This window comes from Alexandromys fortis, unplaced genomic scaffold, assembly GCF_014885135.2.
Source record: "Alexandromys fortis isolate MF-2015 unplaced genomic scaffold, M_Fortis_MF-2015_v1.1 scaffold_5, whole genome shotgun sequence".
NCBI classification, from domain to species: Eukaryota; Metazoa; Chordata; class Mammalia; order Rodentia; family Cricetidae; genus Alexandromys; species Alexandromys fortis.
Window position 1 is genome coordinate 16255806 of NW_026067924.1, and position 8529 is coordinate 16264334.

At 47.3% G+C, this 8529-nt stretch overlaps 5 non-coding genes across 5 annotated transcripts; 2 read left to right on the forward strand and 3 right to left on the reverse strand.

Annotated features, from left to right (window-relative positions):
• Positions 1-6229: 6229 nt before the first annotated feature.
• Positions 6230-6303, forward strand: Trnai-aau (transfer RNA isoleucine (anticodon AAU)). Its single transcript has one exon. It is a non-coding gene; the product is annotated as a tRNA-Ile (tRNA).
• A 346-nt stretch (positions 6304-6649) lies between these two features.
• Positions 6650-6723, forward strand: Trnai-aau (transfer RNA isoleucine (anticodon AAU)). The gene has a single exon. It is a non-coding gene; the product is annotated as a tRNA-Ile (tRNA).
• A 543-nt stretch (positions 6724-7266) lies between these two features.
• On the reverse strand, positions 7267-7339 carry Trnaa-agc (transfer RNA alanine (anticodon AGC)). The gene has a single exon. It is a non-coding gene; the product is annotated as a tRNA-Ala (tRNA).
• Positions 7340-7572: 233 nt separating this feature from the next.
• On the reverse strand, positions 7573-7645 carry Trnav-aac (transfer RNA valine (anticodon AAC)). Its single transcript has one exon. It is a non-coding gene; the product is annotated as a tRNA-Val (tRNA).
• Positions 7646-7733: 88 nt separating this feature from the next.
• Positions 7734-7806, reverse strand: Trnaf-gaa (transfer RNA phenylalanine (anticodon GAA)). The gene has a single exon. It is a non-coding gene; the product is annotated as a tRNA-Phe (tRNA).
• Between the last annotated feature and the right edge of the window lie 723 nt (positions 7807-8529).

Genomic DNA, 8529 nt, shown 5'->3' on the forward strand with positions numbered 1-8529 from the left:
TTTCCTTCTTACTATAAAGACTCCAGGGCTTCTGAGATCTAGCTAATCTTTTCATAAAGGGGAATTTTCTCTAACTCTCCTTTTCTCTCTAAATCTGATTCACCATGATGATCCCCTCATAACATATTAACTTTAGCCGCTTCTGTTTCATAAATAATAAAGTTTCCCAGGCTCATGTGGCGTGGGGCATACTTCAGTTCCTCAAGGACTGCTTTATTGAACAGTGGAGCCAAGCCAAGGACGTACTTTGATCTCTTGGTAAGCGGTCAGCTACAAACAGGAAAAATAAGAAATACAGAGAAAGATCAAGCAAGGTGTTAGGAGGGCTCGCTCTCAAGGCCATCTCCAGATACGAGATTTGCCTAGGGCATCAGGTCCTCTCTGGACTGCTGATTGCCAGGGGGACCACCTGGGGCTTCGCTCCAAGAAGCTCTAACCCCAATCCTTCAGCAGGCAAAAGCCAGCGCAGAGGCATTTTGTCACTACACGGCAGTCACTGCTGTGGACGTGGCAGTCCTTCTGCCTTGTGTTGCTTTCATTGGCTATCAACTGCCTTGGCATAGTTGATAGGGCAGAACTTAGGTAGGTGGGAAAGATGGAACTGAATTCTGGGAGGAAGAAAGGCCAAGTAGGAGGAGAGACACCATGGAGCCGCCAACGACAGACATGCTGAATCTTTCCCAGTAAACTACTGCCACGTGATGAAACACAGATTAATAGAAATGGGTTAAATTAGGATGTGAGAGTTAGCCAATAAGGAACTAGAGCTAGTGGGCCAAGCAGTGACTTACATAATATAGTTTATGTGTGATTATTTCGGGGCTAAGCTAGCTGGGCGGCCGGGATGAACAAGCAGGCTCTCCTTGCAACAGCCTCCTTTCAAGTCTTTTTCCACAAATGTTCAAGTGAAGCTGAACAAATGGCTCAGCAGTTAAGAATATTTACTGCTTTTGCAGAGAGGACCTGAGTTCAGTTCCCAGCACTCATGTTGAATATCTTAAACACATCCGTAATTCCAGCTCCAGGGAATCCAACAATCTTTGAGGGTACCACACTCACATTTACAGATGTACATATAATTTAAAAATCTTTTAAATTGAAAAATAGGAGAGGGAGAAAATTAAAATGATTCAAAAATAAGTATCTGTGGGGAGGGTGATCAGCGGAGGAAGTCAACAAATGTCTGGAGGAGAGGAGTAGCAGAGAGACTCCTGGGTAATCTTATCCTACTCTGTTGTCAGCTTTACTCCTCCTCACAAGAACATACTTCTCCCAAGGAGGACTCGGGACACTAGATCAGGTCAATCTATCGCATGTCCAGCCTCCCTATCCTCCTCTACTGAATGCAACTCAGATTTCTTTGACAGAAGGACGTTTAGTAATATCTAGGCCATCTTTATAAAAATCACCTCTGGCTTTTCCCTGTGACAGCTGTGGAGAATACTCTGTGGCAGGCTAGATATCACTGAGCAATTGTTAAAAACCCAAACTTTATAATGTGTAGGCTCTTGTGCCACCAAGAAAAAAGGGGGCCTCAAAAACCTAATGCTTCTTAAATTCTCCTGCTCACAGAAGTCAAGTAAATTTATTTTTCTTTTTTCATTTTTTTTCTAATTTCTAATTATGTATATGCGTATGTCCATGTCTATGTGGGGGTATCTGCATGTATGAGTGCAGGTGCCTCTAGAATGCAGAAGAGGGCATCAGATCCCTGGGAGCTGGAGTTACAGGTGATCATGAGCTCCTTGATACAGTTGCTGGGAACCAAGCTAGAGTCCTCTGCAAGAGCAGCAAGCACTCTTAACTGCTGAGCCTTCTCTTCAGTCCTAAGTATTGCATTTTCTTTATTTCAAAAAAAGTAAAGTTTTAGTTCTTATTTATAGTAGACCAAAAACACGCATGTTTTCTCATGATAATGTGGAGTTGAATTGTTTTGTAGGGTGAGAGTGAACAGGACATAGATACATCTACAGTATTAAGTCATGTTGTCTTGCCTTTTTGAATGTCCTGAGGCAATCTCAAGGTCTTGCTACACCAGAAAACCACAGCTTAGGGTTCTAGAGGACCAAGAGGCCAAAATGGCTGAAGGTTGGCAAGCAGGCCACAGGACAACCTGGGTAATCCCAGACAGTCTGTCTGTGGTGATGAGGATGACAGGTGCCCACCTTAGGCTCAGGTACCTTGAAGACTTGGTCCCCAGTTGGTGGAGCTGTTGGCAGAAGTGGTGCTGCTTTGCTGGAAGAGTCCCAGGGCTCAGCTGAGACTTCACGGACTCACCCTGCCTCCTCCTCTCCCTGCCTGGGGCTTGCAGTTGAGCCGTGATTTCTCGACTTTTTGCTCTTGCAGCTGTGCCTGAGGGTTGCTTGCCAGCCTCCCACCATTTTGGCCTCTTAGCCCTCTGGAACCCTAAGCCAAATAAAACTCTCTTCGTACTCTGTGACCTTAACACAGCTACAGAGCCATCTTCCCATGCAAAGCAACTCCTCACTGGCTCCAAGAATTCAGACATGAGGATCTTGGGAAGGGACTTTATACTGTGCAAAATAGGAAATTATATGTTTTCCAATTCCTTTCTAGATTGATGTCTTGTTAGAATTTGAAAATTGTGTTTACCAAGAAATTCCAGGAAGGTCAATTAACATTAATGGAAACGTTACAATACTACCCGAAAAGTATTAAAGTATGTGTACAATTTCAGGCTGGGTGACTGTAGTGTAAGAAAATCTAACATAGGCCTCAAGGCAGGGACATCTGGGAGACAGGAATTGCAATTATCTAAAGGGTAGAGATTTAAATGAATACTTTTTTTTTTTGAGACAGGGTTTCTCTGTAGTTTTGGAGCCTGTCCTGGAACTAGCTCTTGTAGACCAGGCTGGCCTTAAACTCACAGAGATCCGCCTGCCTCTGCCTCCTGAGTGCTGGGATTAAAGGTGTGTGCCACCACTGCCGGGCCAGAATACCTGTTTTGTCTGTTTTGTTGGAGCTATTCTTAAGCAAGACACATGTATGTGTCTGAACTAAATAAAAGCAGGGTGGGTACTAGCTCAGGAGGGCCACTCCTGGTTGCTGCCTTGCCCCAGCCCTTGCCCCCCTCAATGAGTCACAGGTGTGTTTTATCCTTTATCCTTTTTGGCTATCAGCAGTTTTTTGTAGCAGATTATTCTGATGTCATTGTGGAAGTATGGCTGGCCCTTCTGTTTCCTCTCAAAAATCTGAAAACTTCTGAGGCTACAGCTGAAACTGCTAGATGTGCAATGCGAGGCAACAACCTCCTTGAAGACAGCGCTCCTCGGGGTCGGACCTCTCTCTTGGACTGCTCCCACAAGTCTCCTGTGTGTCAGGTCCTCCTTAGGACAACAGAAGCTTTGCAGTTCTTCACCCAGATCCACATGACACCAGACCAATGTTCTCACAGCCCAGATTCTTCATTCAGATACAAATCCCCTTTTAGATAGCCCAGCCTTCTACTATCCACAAAGTTGACTTCCATCTCTAGGTAAGTTCCCAGCACCAGGAGAGGGACGCTCAGCTTAAAGGCGTACCTCAAAGATCCCTGTGTCCTCCATGGCTCTGAGCTCCATAGACTACAAGAGCAGGTCATCCTCGCAGGCAGGTTCAGTTAACAGAAGTGTGTCGACCCAGAACATGATTTTTTTCTGCTTATAAGCTCACAATGAGAAAGACTCAGTGCTACACTGGGATTAGAACACCCAGTGTCTCACCGGCTGGCTAATAAAGACTTTCCATTAGCTGAAGCCCATGTGTGAGGAGTCTTCCCTGGGAGGACCTCCACCACAAGGGCTAGGGAGGACAGCGCATAACTGGAGCTGGCAACCCGCTCCCCTCATTCTAGATCAGCACCTGCTCTACCCCAGAGCTCACCGCCCCTCAGGCTTAGGCTTTTCCACCACGCAGTTATTGACTGGTTTGTGGTGCTGGAGATGAAGTCCAGAGAATGACATAGGCCAGGTCATTTAATCTGGTATGTGTGACTTCTCTGCTGGGGGGGGGGGGTTGAGGTCTTCGCTAATTCCCCTTTTCAATTTTAAATCGCCTGACGGAGCCCGTTCCTTTCATTTAGCAATAACACCACAGAGGAACCAGGTTGCCTTCTTTTCTTTCACACTGCTCAATCTGGTAATGCTTGTCAGAACAGGTCAGCGACTCTGTGTCGTTCGCGGCTTTTCCCACACCCTGGAAAATACTACAAGACTTCCGTGTCTGGAGCCCTGAAATCTGAACCTGAGGTTCCACAGTCTCCCCGATGGAGATGTCCAGATAAGAACCCGGAGTTCCGAGTTAGGGTCAGATTTCGCAGGCATTTTAGCAGTGCTGAGACAGCTCAACGAGAATCAAGCAGGTATTTAGGAATGTTCACTTCTATGGAGGTGTGGGACAGAACTGATTCATGTTGTCTAACACATGCCAATGCAGTCAGAGTATCTATTTACAAAAAAGCTTCCCACGCGAGAGGACCAATATTCTGAAGAACTCTGTCCCGGTCTCCTGAAGAAATGAACTATTATCCCGCTAAGATGTCCTAATCAAGCTCGCTGTGCCCAAGAGCCTCATCTCCACAGACCCTCAGTAGTTTTGAAAAGGGGGTAGATGAGAACCCGAGACGCAATTCCGGCGCTTTCTCTGGAATAACTAGGGAAAGTTTCTAAGGGCCTTGTCAGCTGCGCACGCGCAGGTTTTCAAACCTTAGCGCGTTACTGGATCCACATCCGAGTCAGGGCGATGAAATGAGGACCAAGCCGAGCCCTTGGTCCGGCCTTCGGGGACCTTGGCCACAAGGGTCCCGACAGCCTGGCGGTAAAGACGTTTGAGTTTAGAGTGGTGAAGTAGATTGTGACGTTGTAGGAACTGTGCGTCACGCGAAGCCCTTTTTCCGAATCCTTCTTTGTTCGGGTCTCCTGTGGTTGTTGCCGCAGCAAGACCCCCAGTTAGGGAACGGGAGGTCCAAGGGTCGGTCCCTCGTGAACAGAATCAACAGGACTGGGTAGGTGGAGGCTGATGACTTGTGTTGACCTCCTCGGAAACACTCCGAGGTCGGGGGCGACTTCGAAGTCATAGATATTCCGTATCATGAAAGCTCCTGGTTGTGGGGACGAGGGGCTCTTTCGGATGTCAAGATGATGGGGAGACGTCAAGTCAGGCCATCGCAGCATCCAGGTCAGAGGAAACCCAGGCTTCAGGTCCTGCAGCACCAGCTCCATTCAGTCCCGTGAGTGTCACCTTGGGCTTGTTGCGTTTTTCGCTGAGGCTGTGCAGACGCTAAATCAGACCAAAAGCGCTCAGGGCCAGTGTCTTTTAGGGCGACTTGAAAATACTCATTTCAGAATCGCAAGTTCTCCATTCCTCCAAGACTGCATTATAGAAGGACGGAATGAACACGGGAGCGCATCCCGGAATTCAGAGGCGGAGGACACGACAGCCTGCTCTTTCTCTTCGGTTGCCCGCTGAGACAGCTAGGACCCACCCTGAAGCGCAGGCGTCTCCAAACTTCTGGAACAGTTGCTGGTCTAGCGACGAAGGTAAATCCAAGTTCGAGCTGAGCAGATTTGGCATCGCTGAGACTTAAGAAAAGCGTGGCTGTGCCGACAGGACTCTGCCCTGTGACGGGCGGGGTGGCGCTGGTCCTGGACTCACTCGTCCCGCAGGAGACCGTGGACCGCGACAGTGGCCAGAGAGACTAAGACCCGCTAGCAGCGACCAGCGCAGGGTCCCCGAGCACCAACCCCACCCGGCCTCGAGTGCCCGCGTCTGCAAGACTAGAGCGATCGATGCCTTAACGGCACAGTAGAAACGCGCGCCGGCGGAGGCCAGCCGCGCACTGCCTTATCCAAATATTTTTTAGCGAATTGAACAAGAAATTCGGTAAAATCGAGAAGGCTATGAGATTGTTGTCACTTGTAGGCAACAAGGAGAACTGCACAGGAGGCAACCTCTGTGAAGGCTAGAGGGCGGGTCGCGGTGTGGGCAGCCACCGGGGTAGTGGACTGGACTGTCCATGGCCAGTATCTCTGGGTCAGGAAACTTTGCAACGTGACATATTTTTCTGCTCAGAGAAATTTTCTACTTGGAACAACGCGAGTTTCGTAACTTTTTCCAGGTTCAAGAAAACTTTAAACAAGGAAACAAAGCAACAATAAACACCTAAAATAACCTCAAATATAAATCAAGAATTTGCTACGTGTAGAGGTCGACAGTTGGGTACTATACAGGTGGCCGGTTAGCTCAGTTGGTTAGAGCGTGGTGCTAATAACGCCAAGGTCGCGGGTTCGATCCCCGTACGGGCCAAGTGGTAATTACTTTTTAGAAGGAAAGTCCTCAATTCCATCATCTAGAAGGTAGTGAAGCATAGCACCTTAAAAGAGAACGCAGCTTCGACTGCTCTGTAGTCCTCACATCTGCAGCTGGAGGAAGACTTTGCGGTCTGAGCAAGTATACTTGCTTGTCTAGGCTCAGCAATCATCGGAATGTGACACTTACCCTCTTCTGTTTTCAGGTTTAGAACTCTTTTGTTTCATACCTCATTTCAGAAAACCTTAAACATTAAAACAGATAAAAATCCAAGACCCCTAATGGCAATTGGCATTTGTATCCTTCCACTTCTGAAGAAGTAACAGAAAGGGGGTGTTTGCGGGGCCGGTTAGCTCAGTTGGTTAGAGCGTGGTGCTAATAACGCCAAGGTCGCGGGTTCGATCCCCGTACGGGCCACGTGAGGAACATTTTTTTTTACTTTAAAACACACACACACACACACACACAAAACCAGAATCTAGTCTACTCTAAGTAGTAGTCATTTCAGTCAGAACGCTTTCAAAGCACTTCATCTTTATTGACCCCAGCCCCACAACTGCCGAGTCTTTCTGTGGTTCTAGTGGCCTTAACGCACAGATGGAATCCATCTGGAAGCAGAGGGAAACAACAGAAAAATGTCCCATACGTCCAGTGTCCTTTGCGTCCCTTTTGGTGACCTTCCCCATCCATTAGAGACACATGCAGATGAGTGTAATGCCATAAATGAGATGTCCTCGGCTATTTCTCCAAACTTTAGTTATCTGGGATGGCATCGAATTAGGTAGGGCTTTCCACATTAGGCAAGAACCATGGCATTTAGCCACATTCTCAGACCTTAGATACTGCGAAAGGTCTGTATGGTGAATTTGTGCTCCAAAAGGCAGGCAACACAAAAGTTGTGTGTCCCCCATTTTCTGAGGATTGCTGTAGGTATGAGAGACTCTCAAGGAGTCCAAAGACTGGAGGATGTGGGCATCGATCCCACTACCTCTCGCATGCTAAGCGAGCGCTCTACCATTTGAGCTAATCCCCCGGCATTTCAAATTTTTTGCTAATCCCGTGATGTTTGTACAATTTTGCGTGTACTTTCTTGTGTACTATGTAAATCCATGGGATCTCCTAAAGTTGGCTGCTACTTCATGGCCTAAGAAAGTATGCGGGGAGTCAGGTGGGAAATCAGAGATCCGAGACTGTTTTGTTGGTAACTGCTCCAAAGTGTAGGGAATGAGTTGAAAATCCGGAAAGAGAAGTGAGCAAAAGTGAAGTTGTTTCCGCCCGGTCTCGAACCGGGGACCTCTCGCGTGTTAGGCGAGCGTGATAACCACTACACTACGGAAACTTCATGTAGTGTGTCAATTTTCCGAGTTTGTAGAAATAGATTCTTTTCATGCCTAGGAATAATTTTTTTTTTCTGCAAAACAAATAATTGCCGAAACCCGGGATTGAACCAGGGACCTTTAGATCTTCAGTCTAACGCTCTCCCAACTGAGCTATTTCGGCTTGCCTAAAAACAATGAAATGATAATCTTTGTTGTATATTTTCGTGCCATTGGTCAGCTAAATCAAAGTAACTAAGGTGACTGCACCTTTCATGCCGAGCTCTTGGCAACTCCCTTCTACTCTGCTAGTGCCAGATGAACACTCCGATTCCACGTTATAAGTGAAGTCCTGTGGAATTTTTCCCTCGGTGGATCGATCACCTCACTTGCCCTGTCCTCAGCTTCTTGGTTTCGAGTTACACAACCTCCTTATAACATTGGTCCTTCCCGGAATAATCCTGGGAATTTTCTTCTGTGGATGTGAAGGAGTGAGCGATTCGGCAGTCAGGGGTTCGTTCCTGTGAACCAGCAAATGTCACAGAACACCTTGTTCCACTGCTGTGGCCTTGTGCCCACGAGTGGGATGACTGTGTAGCTCTGTTTTCAATTTTACGCTAGAGGAGCTTCATTGATTCTCAGCACCCACAGGGCAGGCAGCTCATTGCGGTTTTTTTTTTTTTTTTTTTTAACTTTAGTAGTATGGCCTTTGTCGCTCACCCTCTTTTGACCACTTTGGGCTCTACATTCAAATACCCATATACATAAGAAATAATTGACCTCTTTCCTGTGGATCCTCTGAGCCTTCCCTTCTTTTGGGTCAGCCAATGACACTTAGAAACCCCTTTTACCAGGACTCCCAGTGGCCACACTGGGCTGAAACAGAGGAAACCCTCCCCCCCCCCCC